This window comes from Lissotriton helveticus, chromosome 7 (assembly GCF_964261635.1).
Source record: "Lissotriton helveticus chromosome 7, aLisHel1.1, whole genome shotgun sequence".
Taxonomy (NCBI): domain Eukaryota; kingdom Metazoa; phylum Chordata; class Amphibia; order Caudata; family Salamandridae; genus Lissotriton; species Lissotriton helveticus.
Genome location: NC_136068.1, coordinates 1,078,682,997 through 1,078,703,030, shown reverse-complemented (window position 1 = coordinate 1,078,703,030; position 20,034 = coordinate 1,078,682,997). Strand labels below are relative to the sequence as shown.

At 46.3% G+C, this 20,034-nt stretch overlaps 1 protein-coding gene across 2 annotated transcripts in view; it reads right to left on the bottom strand.

Annotated features, from left to right (window-relative positions):
- RNF213 (ring finger protein 213) overlaps positions 1–20,034 on the bottom strand; it is a 2,973,532-nt gene that overhangs the window by 973,784 nt on the left and 1,979,714 nt on the right. The window lies entirely within an intron of this gene.

Here is a 20,034-nt window from a genome sequence, read left to right as displayed (position 1 = left end):
TGAACAGTTAGAAGAGGAGTATGAGAAAAGAATAGATGAAGACTGAAGACATACTTAAATTTACTTATCTGTAATCAACGTTCTCCAGAGACAGAATAGCCCTAGATTGAAAAACCATGGACTAATTCCCGGCCATCAGCCTGGACTTTGGAAATAGTATTACAAAAACAAATACGCAAAATATTTTACACTAAAAATATTTTTCATTTCCTTACTTTTCAGAAAATGTTCTAGATTACGATTGTCAGGAGAAAAAAATCAAAACAGCAGACAAAAGCATTTGGGACATCAACACAGAATGACTGCATGAGCAGCCATGTGTGAACGTGGCTGTCATATTGGAATGCTAACGGTTCACAGATGGTAGCGCTACATGCACAACACAGCGACACAAGCATCATTATTTTGCTTTTAATTTTTTATTTTACCATCTAAACATGGCCAATGAAAGAAGTACGTTGACTAGTCAGATGCTGTGAGAATGTGTCTGCTAGTTCCCTCCCAGTGGCATCAATAAGCCTTCAATTATTCTAAAATGTGACAATCTGCAACAAACAAATAAGTTACTTACCTTCTGTAATGTCTTATCTGGTAGAGACAAGACCTGCTGCAGATTTCCTACCTTTGAACTATCCTGAGGTGCCAGACTGGATCCGGAAAACTTTCTACAGCAGTATCTTTGCGGGTCAGTAGAGGGCGTTGAGCGATGCTGTACACCAGGTGTGACGTCAGAGTTCATTAAAGCCTCCCCTGACGCGCTGATTTATCTGGTAGAGACATAGTCTAGCCGCAGATTCCTGAACTTAAAATATCCCCAGGCGTCACACTGGATCCGGAAAATTTTCCACAGCAGCACCTCTACGCAATGGGGGGCGCCGCCCGGCTCCGCCCTGACGTCGTCCAGCCATATAAGCCCCACTAACTGGCGTTAGTTTTCGTCACAACGCAGAGCCACTACCAAAAAACTGTGAGAATATGGGAAGAGAGTGCAAAAATTATGAAAAATTAGAAAGAAATTGACAGGTGAGACAGAGCAGCGCTCAGAAAAGCAACTCTGCAAGAGCGAAGGCTAAGTGAATGTTAAGGGAGACAAGGATGTGGAACACAAGATTAAAGATAGCTCACTACAAGACCTCACCAGAAAGAGACGTCGCCACCACAATAAAAGATCCATAAATATACAGAGCCAATAGATCTGAAGTAAAAGGCTGCAGGGGTGGTAAAAAGACACAAGGCATTGGAGAAAGGGAGAGTGGGATGGTGGGAAAAAACATGAATAGATTTCACACCACACAATCCAGGCCGAGGACTGGAAAAAGCACATGATCCAGTAACATACCACCTAACCTTGAAAATGGGAGGAATGGAGCAGTGAAACAGAATGAAACAGTCTGTGTTGGAGTGAAGAGAGAATGTCACTCTGCAAAAGGGCAAGCCACCCTAAGGGAGGAGAGTACAGAAAGCCCCAATTTGAAAAGGCCCTCTCGGAATGGGTAGGACAGGTGCGGTTAGACTATGTCTCTACCAGCTACATCGTTACCGAAGGTAAGTAACTCGTTCATCTGATAGAGACGTCCAGCCACAGATTCCTTAACTTAGAATAGATACCAAAGCCATAACAATGGAGGAGGCCTGCCTGCAATGGAACCCCACCAAAATTCCCCGAGAGAACTTAAGTCGTCCAGAAGGTGACTAAAACAACACCTTCAACCATGGGACAAACTATAGTCACAACAGTAATGTTAGGCAGTTAACCACCAGATCATGAAGCTCTAAAGAGAGCGGAAAACAATGGGAGGCAAAGGCACCAGAAGCTGTCAAGAAGAGCACGAAAAAAAACCTTTGTGTATACCGGGTTTGTAAAAGGAAAGCACAGAGCCAGAATGCCTGTGGCGAAGTGAGAGTCCATAACTTGGAGAAAAAAAAACTTAACTGACCCAGGGTCCGAAGAATCAGCCGGATCCAAGTTGGCAACAGAAAGCAAAAGCAATCACCGGTTGACCAAACAACCATGGAAAAAAGGCACTTTGGAATCTGTGCCTGCAAGGCAGGTGGAGTCGCAGTGGCAAGAGGCTGGCCCTCACCCAGCAAGCGTCAGCATGTAGAAGAAACCATACACAGATATGCTGGAGCAAAAAGGAAGGATACGAGTTCGCAAGAAGCGGAGCTGAACCGAGGGTTTGAGAGAACTGCCGGATGCAGCGTACCGACTGCAGCAAAGCCTTGTGAGATGGCAACTGGTATGACAGAGACATCACACACCAGCCCAATATGTACAACAGTGAAAAGGAACCCTGTTGAAATGTGTATCTGCAAGACAGAAGAGACAGTATTGGCAGGATGCCAATCTACAGCCAGAAGGCTTAGTAGTACAAAAGCACAAGACACGCCAGGACTTAGACGGTCTTATCACAACATGTGAAAGAGCCAATGACAAGTAGTTAAGCGCCAAAAAAGAAGAGCGAAGACTGGAAGGTACTTAAGCATACCTGAAGGTACCTATGCATACCGTGTGGACACTGGAACCACACGAAGTAAGCGCCTGCCTCATGTAGACCAGTATGAACAGTTTAGGTGCGCACAACAGCAAGAAGGCCACAGCCCAAAGAGGGCACCACATAAGAGCAGACCGGGCCAGAGACCACGGACACCACATGAAGGAAAAGCCTGCACGGGTCCGCTGGGCAAGAACCCAGGACAGACACCAAGCAGCAAGAAAAAACGCTGAAAAAGGAAGCGGAACACAACAAGAGTCTAGGGTACGCAAAAATTACCCGCAGACACTTTGAACCTGGGTAAGACAACACCTAGGGCAGTAAGTAACAATTGCCCCTTGCCTAGGAAGAACGATGGCCCCATGCAAGCTAGAAGAACTACACACAACAGTGGAAATAGTAAGGACAAATGTAAATGTGGCGGGCCCCAAGATGTGAGTAGTGTAAAGAAAAACAATCCCCTTGAGAGTGCACTGTGTGAATGTAAGGCAAAGCGTGGAAACACCCGTAAGGAAACAGCAGGGGATATGGAAATTATGGTAGGATAAACGGCCAGAAGGAGGCCACGACCACACACAGCAGAGAACCATAAAGGTTTTCAATACATAAAGGTTTCATAAATATAAACAAATTTAAATCGCAATTAAGTTACATTCCACTAAAGTCCATAATGATCCAAAACCTAAGATGCAAAGTTAAATACTAATAATCTTGACCCTCAATTAAAAAATCCAGCAGTTAAGTGAGTTTGTCCCAAAGCTTTGGCTAAAATATATATATATCATTAAAATGAACATGAACCCTGACCATTGCGGACATTTAATCGAGGTAGGCCCTGGCCTTGACCACCGATTTCAGGTAGGTAAGGACAAAAAAAATACATTCATCATGCAACAGTTTTAAACAAATAAGAGCTGGACGGGCCTGCTTAAAATTCATCCTCTTTAAAATCGGGGCAATAAAAGACTTCCGGGAGACCCCGTAAAATTTACAAAGAAATGTAAAGTGTAGCAAATCCTGTGGAGACACACCGTTGCAGCCACAGGGTTCTAACATCTGGCCTCTACTACTCCCCCTAGCTGCAGTCAGCAAGAAATGAAAAAGATCCAGGCCTAACCTACTCAGTAAAAAAACATCCATACATTTTTAAAACCCCCAGGAGATCAGGCTCGGCTAGTGGTGTTGTCTTCAACATAAGGAATTTACAGCTGCTCGGTTTTCGCAGATTTAGCTCGCCCCTCTCAAGTTTCCTTAAACTGCTGAAAAACTCCCTTATTAACCCCACATCCTTTTTGGTAGTTAGTTCAGGATTGGTGTACAGTTCGACTCTTCCTAGCCTTTCACAACTGCTCTTGATATATCTGAGCCAAGGTATATGGAGGGCATGATCAAGGGTCATACAGTTTTAAAATCAATTGACTCAGTGAACATCCTTCACTCAACCAGATTTTCATCCAAAAGATTAGGGGACGGAAGGCCAGAATGTCACTTAAATAAGGCACCCTCAGTTCTTCATGTACCACCATATTGGACTTTCCGCGAAGAACACACAATAAACGCTTCAAAAATTTGTTTTCAGCTACTTGTAAATCATGTGGTAACGTGCCCCCATACTTCGTTACCATAAGAAGCTGTTGCGACACTCTTGGCTTGATAAATCTTTTAAAACGCTGCAATGGGTCTCTTTTCTAATTTGGAAGCAAAGTTAAAAATGGTTGCATTCACTCGCACCAGGTCTCCCCTCTTTCTCTGTTTAAGAATGCCCCATTTCATTTGTTCGTCCATTACGACCCCCCAAGTACGAGAAAACATCAGTGCAGAGTACCTTAGCTGAACTTACCCTAAATTGAAAATGATTTTTTAGGGCGGGTACCCACCTGCATGACGTAGGATTTAGAGTTGTTTATGGATAAATCCTGATCCGACAAAGGCGGAGAAAGCATCAAGCAGGGTTTGTAGCCCCCTAGCCGTCCTAGATAATAGGACCACATCATCCGCATATCGTAGAACTGGTGAACCACGTCTGAATACATGCGGATAATCTACTCCTGTTAACAAAATGGCTTTATCCAAATCATTGGACAAGAAAGGTGCTAAAATACACCCTTGGTGTACACCTCTCCTTATGTCGAAGTTGCGTGAGACTCTTAAATCCTGCGAAAATCTAACATGGGCCTTAGTTGCACGGTTAAGATCTTCTAAAAAATAAGGAAAATGCTACTTACCAGTATGCATCTGTTCTTGGCATGTAGAGCTGCAGAGTCCTACACTTAGCAATAGATCGCCACCTGGTGTTGGGCTCGGATGATTGCAGGTTGTTGTCTTCTTGGAAGAAGTCTTTGTAGTCACGAGATAGGTGACTCCTCCCTTGGACAATACTGCGCATGGTCATCGACTCCATCTCAGATTGTTTTTCGCCATGATGGGAAATGATGGAGTTAGTAGAAGTAAAGAGAAAGGATGTCCATGTGTGTGCATCGAAGTAAGAGGAGTACTGGAATGGATACAAGTCCCGGGGAGGCGGGAGGGCGTGTAGGACTCTGCAGCTCTACATGCCAAGAACAGATGCATACTGGTAAGTAGCATTTTCCGTTCGAGGCATATGAGCTGCAGATCCTACACTTAGCATCGATTGTGCAGCAGTGTCTCCCCTAGCGGTGGTCGCTTGTATCCGTTGCAGCATACTGAAATAGTGTTTTAAGGACAGCTTGGCCCACTTCAGCTTGCTGCTTGGCTTGCACATCAACACAATAGTGTTGAGTGAAGGTGTGTATTGTGAACCATGTTGCTGCCTTGCATATGTCCTCTAGTGGTATGTTTCCTAAGAAAGCCATAGAGGCTCCTAGTTTGCGAGTGGAGTGAGCTCTAGGAGGAACTGTTAGTGTACATTTAGCTTTTTTTTTTTTCACAACAGATTTTATTGAGCAGTCGAAGCAGAGTAAAACTGTGGCTCCCCACAGTCAGGAGATCACCACCAATAGTCATGGTACAGTTTATAATGCATGCTCAATGTCCGATCAATAAGAGGAGAAGAAAAGCCCAAGAAAAACAACCCCTTATCCCACCCCTACCCCACCAACTCCCACTACCCCACAACCCCCCCCCAATTCCCATGCTAACCCCATGCACGTGTGTCTAAAGTTGTAGGCAATACTTGGGTGCGATGTGACAGGATGCCACAGATCTCAGGCCTACACGGCACATCTCATTCATACGTCCTCCTCTCGTTCCACTGGGGGATCCAATGACAGCCCCCTATAATCAGCCCACCGCTTCCAGATCTTAAAATGCTTACGGGGGCATCCCCTTGCTTCAAACACTGATCTCTCGAGTCCCATGTAGTAATCCAGGCCAGCCTTCCATGCACACAAGGGGGGGTTCGGTCTCCCTTCCACGCCCGGGCCAGGTCTCTCTTGGCCACAACAAGTCCCAACAACAGTAAGTGGCGCTTATTTATGTTCCCACGAATACCCTCCATGACATGGAGCAGCCCCAACCGATGAGTACGGGGAAGATCCCACCCCAGGACCTCGGACAGGCAGCCCCATACACCTCTCCAGAAGCTAGACAGTCTAGCACACGACCACACCGTATGCAGCAGTGTACCCGGTGCGGCTCCACAGCGCAGACACTCCGGAGACTCAATCAGTCCCGCCTTCCACAGTCGCTCCCGGGTGTAATAGGCCCTATGAAGATATTTAATTTGGATTAGCCGAAGCCGCATTGCAATTGCAGCCCCTCGCGTACATTTAGCTTTTTGATAGCATATTGAATACACTTTAAAATCCATCTGGCAATTCCTCCTATAGAGATGGGATTGCCTTTGTGTGGGGGAGAGAAAGATACAAATAGTTGTTTTGTCTTTCTGAAGGATTTAGTCCTGTCTGTGTAGTATAGTAGAGATCTTCTAACATCTAAGGTGTGTAAAGCCCTTTCTGCAACAGAGTCCGGTTTTTGAAAAAACACTGGTAACTCTACTGATTGGTTAAGGTGAAAAGGAGTAATCACTTTTGGCAGGAATTTAGGATTGGGTCTAAGAACCACTTTGTTAGGATGCATCTGAAAAAATGGTTCTTCTATTGTGAATGCTTGTATTTCACTAACTCTTCTGAGAGAGGTGATGGCAACAAGGAAGGCAGTTTTCCATGTTAGGAAATGCAGTTCACACTTATGTAAAGGCTCAAAAGGGGGGCCCATGAGTCTTGTAAGGACCACATTTAGGTTCCATACTGGAGCAGGCGGTAACCTAGGTGGGATTATTAGTTTTAATCCTTCCATAAATGCTTTTATTGCAGGTACTCTAAAAAGAGATAGATGTTGTCTATTTAGTAAATACGCTGCAATTGCTGCTAGATGCAGGCGTATGGAAGAATAAGCCAAATTGGACCTTTGTAGGTGTAGAAGGTAGCAAATAATATTTTAGATGAAAACATCCAGTGGATCAATGTGATTGTTGTTACCGTATATTGCAAATCTTTTCCACTTAGCAGCATAACATGCTCTGGTAGTGGGTCTTCTAGCTTCTTTAATTATATTCATACAGTCTGGTGGTAAGTTTAAGTAACCAAACTCTAGGACTTCAGGAGCCAGATCGCCAAATTCAGTTGGTTTGGTTCTGGGTGCCTTATTTCTCCATGGTTCTGTGTTAACAGGGATGGTGTGAGCGATAATTTCTGATGTGGAACCAGTGAGAGGTCTAGCAACGTGGTGAACCACGGCTTACGTGCCCATGTGGGGGCCACTGGTATTAGTTTGAGAGACTGTTGTCTGAGCTTGCGTACTATTAGTGGAATGAGTGGGAGAGGCGGAAAAGCGTACGCAAATCTGCCTGACCCATTCATCCATATTGCATTCCTCTCCGACCGTGGGTGTGGAAACCTGGCGGCGAAGGTTGGGCATTTTGCATTTTCGTGGGTGGCAAACAGGTCTATCTGTGGATGCCCCCACATTTGGAAGAATGGTTGTAGAACTTGTGGGTGCAGATTCCATTCGTGAATCTGTTGTGACTGACGACTCAACAGATCTGCTATCTGGTTGTGAATCCCTGGAAGGTGTTCTACTGTCAGGTGTATGTTTTGAGGGATGGCCTATCTCCAAATGTTCTGTGCAAGCTGGGACAGTTGCAGAGAGTGTCCCCCCCTGTTTTTGTAAATAATACATGGCTGTCATATTGTCCGTCCGGACTAGGACAGCTTTGTTTTGTATTTGTACTTGAAATGCTTTGAGTGCTAGACAAATAGCTTACAATTCCAAATGGTTGATGTGGAACTGTTTCTGTTGATTGTTCCACTGGCCTTGTGTGGTATAATGCAAGAGATGGGCTCCCCATCCTGTGAGGGATGCATCTGTCGTGAGCACTATCTGTGGAACAGGGTCTAGGAACGGCCGTCCCTTTGTCAAGTTTTTGGTGTTCCACCATTGCAGAGAGCGATATGTACGGCTGTCTACCAACACCAGGTATGTGAGCTTACCTTGAGCCTGATTCCACTGTTGTGCTAGACATTCTTGTAATGGGCGCATTTGCAGTCTTGTGTGAGGAACTATAAAGATGCAAGACTCCATCATGCCTATTAGTTTCATGAACACTCTGGCTTGAAGAGAGTGCTGGCATTGAAAAAGGGAGACTAAGTTCTGAATACTTTGAATCCTGGCTTGACTGGGATACGCTAGAGCTGCAGATGTGTCTATGGTAGCTCCTAGATATTGATGAACGTGCGAAGGCTCTAGGTGCAACTTGGTGTAGTTTATTGTAAACCCTAAGTTGGGCAATGTTTGAATTGTTTGTTTTGTGTGTTGTACACACTGGTTGAACGATCTTGCTTTTATGAGCCAGTCGTCTAGGTAAGGGAAGACATGTATTTGTTGTCTTCTGAGATGTGCTGCTACTACTGCTAAGCACTTTGTAAACACTTGTGGTGCTGTTTTGACCCCGAATGGAAGGGCTTTGGACTGATAGTGTTGTCCTTGTATGACAAACCTTAGATACTTCCTGTGCGCAGGATGTATAGGAACGTGAAAATAGGCGTCCTTTAGGTCTAGTGTGGAAAGAAAGTCTCCCTGTTGTAGTAATGGGAGTACTTGTTGTAAAGTGATCATGTGAAAATGATCCGATTGTATGTAGTGGTTGAGGGGCCTGAGGTCAAGAATTGGTCTTAATGTCCCGTCCTTTTTGGGAATTAGGAAGTACAGGGAGTAAAGTGCTGTTCCTTGTTCCTCTAAAGGAACTACTTGAATAGCATCTTTTTGTAGAAGTGCTAGAACCTCCTGTTGAAGCAGAGTTATGTGTTCTATGGACATTGGACGCTGCCTGGGTGGTATGTTTGGGAGGGGGTTGCTGTGAGTTCTAGGCAGTAGCCATGTTGGATAATTTGTCTTACTCACCTGTCTGTTGTGATGGAATTCCAGACAGGTAGGAACTGTGAAAGTCTGCCCTCCACAGGAGTGGAATGCTGTAGGGGAGGCAGAGGGAAGTCACTGTTTGGGAGTGGAAGAGGAGCGGTTGTTGTTATTTCCTCTACCTCTTCCCTTATTGTTGTTGCCTCTGTATCCTCCTCTAAAGTAGCCCTTGTTAGAGGAGGTTTGTGTGTATGTCTTAAAAGATGATGTGGTATCTGTGCCGGTTTGCTTTGAGCCTCCTCTATAGAAGGAGCGGCGAAAAGAACTTCTAGTCTGGGTGGATTGTAATGCACCCATAGACTTAGCTGTGTCCGTGTCTTTTTTCATCTTCTCTAGTGTGTTGTCTACCTCCGGCCCGAACAACTGGTTCTGATTGAAGGGCTGGTTCAGGATGGTAGTTTGTACCTCTGATTTAAAACCTGAAATGCGTAACCATGCATGATGTCTGAGAATCACACTAGTATTGACTGCTCTGGATGCTGTGTCAGCTACATCTAGTGCACATTTAATTGAGGCATTAGATATTAGTTTCCCTCCTTGTAAGAGCTCTGCTGCCTGATCTTTGTATTGATCTAGGAGATGTTCCATTACATTTTTCTAGTTGGTCGTAGTGAGCCCTGTCGTAGCGTGAAAGTAAGGCTTGTGTGTTTGCTATGCGGCATATGTTTGTTGCTTGTGCAGCAATCCTTTTCCCCGACGCATCAATAATTTTTGATTCTTTGTCAGGCGGGGCGTGTCACCAGAAGTTTAGGAGTTGGCTCTTTTACGTGCATTTGACACTACCAAAGAGTCTAGTGGCAGATGTCCCTTAATATAGACCGGGTCAGCTGGTGCTGGTCTATACTTTTTTTCTATTCTGAGATTTAGCACCCTACATCTTACAGGATCTTTAAAAATGTCCGGAGCATGTTTAATGACTCCTTTGATCATGGGCAATATTTGGGTAGATCTTTGTGACTGCTCAAAAGTGTCTGGTAAGAAATCCTCCTCAATGGCATCAGAGTGCATGGACACCCCATGGTGAAGGGCAGCTCTGTTTAATAGATGATTAAACCCCAATACTATCCTCTGGAGGGGAAGGTTTTGTTGGGTAGTACTGAGGATCAGGGATGTCTGGTGTATTGTTTGGTGGAAAACCATATGCCTCGTCATCCTTGGGATATTGGGGGTTGACATCCTCATCTAAAGTGTATGTTACGTCATTGCCCCCACCTAAATCATACTCCTCATCAGTGTGGTGTGATGATACAGGAGATTGAACAGGAGAAGTTATAGGTTCAATGTAAGAAGGGGTAGGAGAGGAAGAAGGTGAAGGAGAGGAAGGGTGCATTGGAGAAGTTGCACAATCCTTCTTTTTGGCAGGAACCACAGGTGGAAGTGGTGTGTCTGCTGGTCTTCTTATAGGGAATTGCTTCCACATGTCCAGTTTTTGGATTAATATAGACTTTTTTCTGTTTAGGATCTGGTCTAAACAGTTCTTCTTGTTCTATAATCTTCTTCGGGGAAGATTTTTTCGGTGCCGATAGAGGTTGCTTAGTGTTCTTTGCCTTAGGAGGAGTGATGAGTCCTGTGGCAATTTTTTCGGTGCCGAAGGTGGTTTAGGCTTGGTGTGGCTTGTCAGAGGGTTTAGGCGTGTCTGTATCATGCCTTGGAGTCTTTGGTACCGATATTGGAGATTTTGGCGAGGAGACAGGTTTTGTTGGGCCTGTGGCGCCTGAATCTGGCTTCCCTTCTTTATTTTTGGAACCGGAGGGTTTCGGAGTCGAAGCTTTCGGGTCCGGTACGGTTCTTGGCTTCGGCACCGATGTGTCTTTTGGTTCGGGTGCCGAAGGGTCTTTGGGCACCGAAGGGTGTTTTGGCTTCGGAGTCGAAGAGTCCTTCGGTGTCGAAGGATGTTTCGGTGCCAATGGAGGAGGTGGAATTGGCACATGTGGTTTTTTCGGCGCCGAGGCACCGGAAGGCGTAGTCTTTTTCCTCGGAGCCGAGCCCGAAGGCGGGGCGTCGGAGGTTAAATCACGGTCTTGATTGGGCCCCATGGGCGGAGTGCAGACCGCTGCCTTGGTCTTGGGTAGTGGATGTTGTGCAGGGGCAGTGGTACTCACGGGTTGTCGAGATGGAATCGAATCGTCTGAGTCCTCTGCCCCCGATATGATCTGGAGATCAGGCGAGTCTTCCTCGGCGACGAGTGGAGCCTCGTCTTCGGAGATATCTTCGAGTGGATCTTCGTCTCCGGAGATGTCTTCTTCGACGATCTCCTCCTCAAAGATGGCCTCCGGTTCTGGCGCTGATCTCCTCATTTCGTGTCGACGGGCCCTCCGATCTCGAATGGTCTTCTTCGATCGGAAGGAAGCACAGGCTGTGCAGGTCGACTCGTAGTGTTCTGGCGAGAGGCAGAGGTTGCAGACCTCTTGATGGTCGCTATGAGGAAATTTTGCTCGACATACCGGGCATCTCTTGAATGGAGTTCTGTCAATGCGGCGTAGGCCGTACGGTGCCGATAGGCCCAACTGCCCGCGTCGACACACCGGAATGTATCTGGTGATGTCGATAAGTCTATTCGATGTCGAAAAAAGTTTATCTAAAGTTTCTCGCTTCGAAATTGTAGAAAAAGTCTTTTCTAGCCGGAGCGAAAAACTTTCATCTGAACCCAGTGGCGGAAAAAAACAATCTGAGGATGGAGTCGATGACCATGCGCAGTATTGTCCAAGGGAGGAATCACCTACCTCGTGACTACAAAGACTTCTTCTAAGAAGACAACAACCTGCAATCAGCCGAGCCCAACACCAGGTGGCGATCTATTGCTAAGTGTAGGATCTGCAGCTCATATGCCTCAAACACAATATTCCTGTCTATCCCAATATCTAGCATGGACTGCCAAAGTTTGGCCCTGTTCACACGATCAAACGTGGAAGACAGGTCCATAAATGCTAGATGAATGGTACCCGGACGTGCAACCATGTATTTGTTAAGAATCATGGTTAGATGAAGCAACCTGTCTAGAAGCACTCGACCCACCACCTTAACCACTGAATTCAACAACGAGATCGGTCTGCAGCAATGTGTACTATTTCAATCACCCTTTTTAAGAACTGCCACTATACTCGAGATGGTACAAAAGGTGGTGGTGATGGACGGAGCATCTGAACCAATCAAACACTCACAACCAGTCAACAGATCTGGGTTTGATCCATCACCGTTCTTTAGCCCACTCTGCCACCCCAGTTCAGACATGGCCAGATGCAAATCAGTCTGACCCTGTGCCGCATGGGAACAGTCCAGCCCGAACTGCCAAGCCATGCCTTCCCTGGACCGGAAACAAGCTTCCGAGGACCGGTTTCTGGCATTACAGCTGTCTTCGGCCAGGCTTGCTTGAATCCAGTGGCAAAGTGAGCAAGGGACTCACGTCTGAGCATACCCTGCCAACTTATGGCGAACAAAGCGGTACAAAAGGGGGTGGTGATGGACGGAGCTTCTGAACCAAACACTCACAACCAGTCAACAGATCTGGGTTTGATCCATCACCGTTCTTTAGCCAGTATTGTGTCTGAAATTTGGCAATGGGAGTCTGTATACTGGCTGGATTGGGATATGCTAGAGCCGTAGAAGTGTTTATTGTGGCCCCTAGATATTGCTGTATCTGAGCGCACCGGAGGTGCGACTTGGTGTAGTTGATTGTAATTCCCAATTCGTGGAGTGTTTGTACAGTTTGATGAGTATGTTGAGGTTGGATGATCTGGCTTTTATTAGCCAGCCGTCTAGATATGGGAAGCCATGAATGGGTTGTCTTCGGAGGTGTGCTGCTACCATTGCCAGGCATTTGGTAAACACTCTGGGTGCAGTGGTTACCCCGAATGGAAGGACTTTGAACTGATAATGCTGTCCGTCCACCACAAACTTTAGATACTTCCTGTGAGAAGGAAGTACGGGAATGTGGAAGTATGCGTCCTTGAGATCTAGTGTGGAAAGGTAGTCTCCTTGTTGGAGCAGTGGAAGCACTTGTTGGAGAGTGATCATGTGAAAGTGATCCGAGTGCATGTATAGATTGAGGGATCTGAGATCAGTATCGGTCTTAGAGTCCCATCCTTTTTGGGGATTGGGAAATACAGGGAGTAGACTCCTGTTCCTTGATGGAGTAAGGGGACTGGCTCTATAGCTTGTTTTTGGAGCAGAGAGAGAACTTCTTTTAATAGTGTAAGATGTTCTGTGGACATAGGACGTTGCTTTTCGTGGCATGTTGGAGGGATGTAGCTGTAAGTTCTAGGCAGTAAGCATATTGGATAATCTGTCTTAGCCACTTGTCTGATGTGATGGAATTCTAGAAAGGTAGGAACTGTGATAATCTTCCCCCGACCGGAGTGGAATGGCTCGGGGGGAGTTGAGGGAAGTCACTGTTTAGTAGCAGGGGAGGTACGAGTGTTATTGTTACCTTGTCCTCTGCCTTTGATGTTATTTCCGTTATAACCTCCTCTGTTGGGGGAAGTTTGAGTGGTAGTTTTAAATGACGATAAAGTATCTGTACTGATGTTTTTAGAGGCTCCTCTATAAAAGGAGCGGCGAAAGGAACCACGTATTTGTGGATATTGTAAGGCTCCCATGGACTTCGCAGTCTCTGTGTCCTTTTTCATTTTTTCAAGAGTTGTGTCCACAGCAGGTCCAAAAAGTTGTTCTTGATTGAACGGCTGATTTAAAATTCTTGTCTGGACCTCTTGCTTAAAGCCTGAAATGCGTAGCCAGGCATGTCGTCTAATCAGTACACTGGTGTTAATGGATCGTGAAGCAGTGTCTGCCGCATCAAGTACACTTTTAATTGAGGCATTTGTTATCAATTTCCCCTCTTGGATGAGGTAATTTGCTTGGGCTTTATATTGGTCTGGCAAATGTTGTAATAGGGTCTATAATTGTTCGTAGTGAGCCCTATCATATCTAGACAGTAGTGCCTGAGTATTAGCTATGCGCCAGTCATTGGCCGCCTGCGCGGCTACCCTTTTGTCTGATGCTTCTAGAAGTTTGGATTCTTTATCAGGGGTGGTGAATCCCCTGATGTCTGTGAATTAGCACGCTTTCTAGCATTGGACACTACTAGTGAGTCTAGAGACAGCTGTCCTTTGATAGAGACAGGGTCTTCTGGGGCAGGTCTATATTTTTTTTAATCAATTCTAGGATTTAAAATCCTGGCACTTACTGGGTCTTTGAATACTTTAGGGGCATGTTTAATGACCCCTTTGATCATTGGTAAAATTTGTACTGATCTTTGGGACTGTTAAAACGTGTCTAAAAGGAAATCCTCCTCTGGTGAGTCGGAGTGCATAGTTTCACCATGTAAAACCGCAGCCCTCTTAAAGAGGTGGCCAAAACCAATATTGTCATCAGGGGGAGATGGTTTTGTTGGGTATGGCTGTGCGCTTAGGAGGTCTATTGAGTCATTAAAGCCCCAGTTATCCTGTGGTATAGGCTGTGGATCTGTGAACATGTCCATAGGGTCACCCCTCAAAATTATCATTATCATTATTTTGTGGTGGTGTATGTGGTGGAGAAGTTACAGGCTGTGGTGTAACTGGTTTAGGGAGAGGAAGTGGATTAGAAGGATGTACAGGAGAAGGAGGCATGGGTGAAGTGGCACAGTCCTTCTTTAGAGGAGTATGTGAGTTCTTGCTGTTGGAAGGTACAGCTATGACATGTCCCGTTTTGGGATCAATGAGGATTTTCTTCTGTTTGGGATCGATAGGATCTGGATGAAACAGTACCTCTTCCTCAAAACTGCTTTCGGCGCCGTTTTTTTCAGTTCCGAGCGTGATTTATTTTCGTGTTCTTTGCCCTTAGGAGGCATGGTAGAATCCTTTGGCATCGTTCCGGTTCTGAAGACTTGGGTTTCGGAGCCGGATGGTGATGTTTAGGCTTGGAAGTGTTTGAAGCCGTTTTATCACTAGGCCTGGATGTGTTCGGAGCTAGTTTGTCTTTCGGTGCGGACGGAATGGAAACCGATTTCGGAGCAGAGTGTCCTTTTGGCTTCGTTATCGAAGGCGCCTGTGGGACTATCACATGTGCTTTGCTCGGCACCGAGCTACCGGAAGGCTTATATTTTTTCTTCGGAGCCGTGCTCGAAGGCGGGGCTTCTGAAGCATGTTTTTGGTCACAACTGGAGCCAGCAGGCAAAGTCTTGACCAGTGCCTTTTGCTGTGATGGTGGGGTAGGGGCAGTAGTACTCACTCGTTGACCAGGAGTGATGGGGTCATCTGAGTCCTCTGCCTCTGACACGCTTTCGAGTTCTTCGGAATCTTCTTCTGGGACATCTGGGCCTTCATCGAAGATGTCCACAGGTTCCGGAGCTGATCTCTGCGCCATAATGTGTCGTCGAGCCCGGCGATCACAGATAGTCTTCTTCAGTCGAAAAGAGGCGCCGGCTTGGCAGCTGGATTTGTCGTGTTCCGGCGAGAGACACAGGTTACAGACCTTATAATGGTCACTGTGTGGGAATTTTGACCCACACTGGGGGCATTTCTTTAACGCGTCCTTTCCATGAGCCATAGGTCCAGTGGCGTCGATAGGCCCCTCGGCCCGGGTCGACAACCGGAATCGAATAGATGAAGGTGGCGTCGAAGTTTGAATAGGATTTGAAGAGTTCTAGATGTTTTTCGCGTCGAAAAAGTTATAAAACAACGTTTTCGAATCGGTGCGCAAAAAGTTGCATCCAAACACCCAATGGCAGAAAAAAACAATCTAAGGATGGAGTTGTTGCCTATGCGCACTACCGTCCAAGGGAGGCGTCACCTATCTCGTCACTACAAAGACTTCTTCCAAGACAACAACTAGGTACAACCATCCGAGCCAAACACCAGATGGCGATCTAATGCAAAATGTACAATCTGCTGCTCATATGCCTCGAACATACTTTTTAACTACATGCGTGCGGCGCATTTTCCCGCTGTGCGCTGACTTTAAAAAAACCCCGCGGTTCATGACGAGCTCAGCTCGTCATGAGCGTACGAGAGGCGTAACTCATGACGAGCTGAGCTCGTCATGAGCGTCGAAGGGGTTAAAGCACTGATAGCCTCCCCTGGGGATGTATACAAGGAGGTACACAAAGCTAATTCACTGGATCATGAATCTATCTGGGGAGATCTGTGTCCACTTTAACCGTCTTCTACCATCTGTTGGTCTCACTGACCTACTTTGCCCAGCTCCTCTTTTAGGCAACAATAAGGGTCCGCACAATTCAACACACAGAGGGTTATGGTCACCGTTGGCGCTTGCTTTTTTGAGGAATCCCGAGAATAACATTTGTAAAGAGGATGAAATTAATATAAAATCAATAAATGAGCCACCACTTTTCCCTTTAAAGGAAGGGATGGCAGCCTTACTGCAGGGGCCACTTAGTGACAGGAGAGACATTAAATCAAATTTGTGAACAAAATCGTTCAATATATCCCACTGTACGGAATGTTCAAAGTGAGTTCCCCTCACACGTGGGCAACCTAAGTCCGCCAATCTTAGAGCCCTAGGGTCTCCACATGTGTGGTTGTTAAAGTCCCCAGCAATCATAAGATTTTGGAAGACAGCTGTACAGTGTTGCCTTATAAAAGAGCCTAACATGGTGATGTTACACCCACCACTGAGACATGATGCGGAATTATGTTACGTTATTAAGACCCAATTTGTTTGACCCCTTTCTTAGTATCAGAGACCTAATGCATGAATTCATTGGGCAAGACCTGTGTCTTGCAATCTACTGCTAAGGAGATATAAATAATAAGACCACCCTTTGGTCTACCAGCCAAAGAGAGAGAAGCTGAACAAAAATGGACTTGTATCCTCCAAAAATATACTGCAGTCCATCAACCATGTTTCCTGCAAGCATATCACATGAAATTGCTTCATAAATGCAGTCCACAATGGATCAGAAAACTTATTGGCTAGTCCTGCAACATTCCAGTATAAAACGTTTTTATCATGTTCACCCAAACGTCCATGACTTTGCCCTGGAGAGAACTGTAGGTCTTTGGGTTTCTCCGGGTCCGTGGAAGGGAGACTGGCAAGTCAGTCACAGGCATCCATCGCAGCTCGGGAGGTGAACCAATTAAAAAACTTCATGTGGGGACGGGAGGGAGGTTCATAAACCTGTCGACATACAGGCATCTGATTCAGGTGAACTAAAGTAGAAGGCAAGTTTGGATGAGCGTTCTTGCTGGGTGGATCTAACGGCATCAGTCTGTCAAATGGAACCATGTTGGCAATGTTTGTATGGTTGCGCCCCGGTGACTCTGGTTTATAGAAGAAGACAAGGGGTAGAGCCATGATGGACGACCTAAGACCAAGAGAAGCAAAATGCAAATCTGTAAACAGAATCCTTTCCGCTAATGACACAATCGCACATACGACATTTGAAAGAACAGCCGATCCAGCGAATTCTTCGCACCATATTAATGTTTTTCTCCACCAACATTCCTAAGGTGGTGTTGTGCGATAACCAGTGTAAGACTTTATTCTTTATTTAAAAAAGTCCTCATTGGTACCCTGGGGGAGAGTTGGTACATTCCCCAATATCACTACATAGGGAGTTGATTCCGCTGGCAGATAAATAACTGGAAAGTGCTGCGTAAGGACCTCCCGTCCCCCCGTTATCGCCCTCCAAGTAGATGGTTCTCCAACGTAGGATGAACCCGCATGGCTGGCCTGTCCATATGGCCGTGGTTTACACCCGGGATAAGCACTGGTTGACTTACAGATAACTGTCCCCCTGATAACTGTGGTTGTCCCCTGGTGTTTATAAGTGGGCATGTCGGCATAGAGCTGTCTGTACTTAGAGGAGGCAATGGGGGGGCTTAGTTCTGAGTGGACGACTACCCCTTCAGTTGATGCAGGTGATACCCAGCGTTTGAGGTCAGATAGGCCCTTTGCAATCGATGTCAGGCGTTGGATAATCGAACCCAGTTTGGAGTCCAACATGATGTTCATCATCTCATGAAGAGATTATAATGCGCCCATTAAATCTGCCTTGGTCAGTGTTTGAGTAGTCAGAGATTCTTAGGGTGACAGGTTAGGTTTTGATCTTTTGACCTTGCCCCCCGTTGTTTGGGATTTCCTTCTTGTACCTGTCCCTGAACTGCCCGGCTCAGCCACTGTTGATCTCCCTCTCGTGATCGAGCCGACGGCTTTTAAATTAATCGGATGCTTGCTGGAGGTGACTGCCCCATGCCCTTGGTCTGAAAGTACTTGGTCACCCCCCTTGCTGTTAATAATGATGGCAGGAGAAAGGGGTAGCTGTTGAAGTAAGGTTTACTTACCTTCGGTAACTGTGTATCTGATAGAGATGATTCTAGCCGCAGATTCCTTCAGGTAGAATTATACCCAGGCGCGAGACTGGACCCGGAATCTTTTTATTTGCCACAGCATCCCTGCACGCCGGGGGGACGGCACCACGTGACTCTGCCCTGACTTCCTCCGCGTTCGTGACGTCAGCAAGGACACATAAGTCCCACCCCGGCGTGCCTACGTCAGTTTTCTTCAGAGAACTTTCCGCGCCACAACGCGGAGCCGTCACAAACAAACCTGTGAGAATACCGGAACAGTGTGCAAAATCCCAGCGATACAGAAGGGAAATAAACATATGGTGAAGAACAGCACCATCCAGAATAGAGCCAGGTACTGAGGCACCTAAATCTGGAATGAAAGAATAGGGCACAGCTACTGGAAAGCAACCCTGCAAACAAATACAACAGCCTCCCCGGAGCAGAACCACGTGAAAATACACAGCAGACCAAGAAGGCTGCAGCCATGACCCGGGACATAAAGGGGCACCAAGGTCAGAACGCAGAGCAATGACCAGTCAACCTTAGACAATACCAGCAGGGAGAAAATCTCCCGACAGCCAAGATCGAGAGAGAAGGAAGGAAGGAAGGAAGGAAAAGAAGGAAGGAAAAGAAGGAAGGAAAAGAAGGAGGAGAAGGAGGAGGTGGAGGAGGAGGAGGAGAAGGGAAGCCAGACCCTGACAGGAAAAAAAAGTCACTCCCCAGGGAGTGTGTTCCCATGACCCGGGACATAAAGGGGCACAAAGGTCAGAACGCAGAGCAATGACCAGTTAACCGTAGACAATACCAGCAGGGAGAAAATCTCCCGAAAGCCATGATCGAGAGAGATGGAAGGAAGGAAGGAAGTAAAAGAAGGAAGGAAAAGAAGGAGGGGGAGGAGGGAAGCCAGACCCTGACAGGGGAAAAAGTCACTCCCCAGGGAGTGTGTCCCCATGACAATCGACGGCCCGCCTTCACCAAACAGGAGAAGGAAGGTCATACTAAAAGAGTCCATCAGCCAATGTGCCATGGTCCTCTGCCAGAAACCCCAGGCACAGGCAAGACGAAAGAAGACTAGTAGCCATTGTACCAGGGACCTCCACCCGAAGACCCAGGTACAGGCCATACAAAAAGAGGCCAACAGCCAATGTACCCGGACCCCCAGCGGAGGCCCCCGGTACAGGCAAAGCGAAGGGAGACCAGGTCAGCAGCCCATGCACCAAGGACCTCCACTGGAAGGATTAGTTACTTACCTGTAATCCTAGTTCTCTTCCAGGGACATCCTCATCAATAGTCATAAGCATTAGAATATTCCCGCCCATGCGCGGGACCCCGGAATCAATATATTATATGTGCCCCACATATATATACTCATATATATACTTATATATATATATAAGCAATTGCAGCCAAATAAACAGTAGAGCTGAATTATGCTGTAAAGAATTTCCACCATACATGAACATTTGCATTAGAAACATGAGAAACAACACCAAAGATTGTTTAGAAACTGTTTTAATGCTTAGAAAGCAGTAGAAATTCTTACAACTCACTGAAAGCATAGAAAGCTCCCAGGCTGCATTGCAAACACACAGTCTAAAAAGACTGAAAAGCTAACCTGTAGCTGCATGCAACAAAAAACTGACACCGTGCCTTTAAGGCACTCATGACCCCCAGTATCCCATCATGCCTCAGGGGTGACAGTTGGGTCAGTTGTTCTTTTCGGAGACTGAAAAACCAAGTAACAAATTGGTTAACAATATTTCCCCATTAACGAATGTCCTTTGCCCGGGGAGGCGGGTAGGTTGCTTATGACTTTGGTGAGGATACCCCTGGAAGAGAACTAGGATTACAGGTAG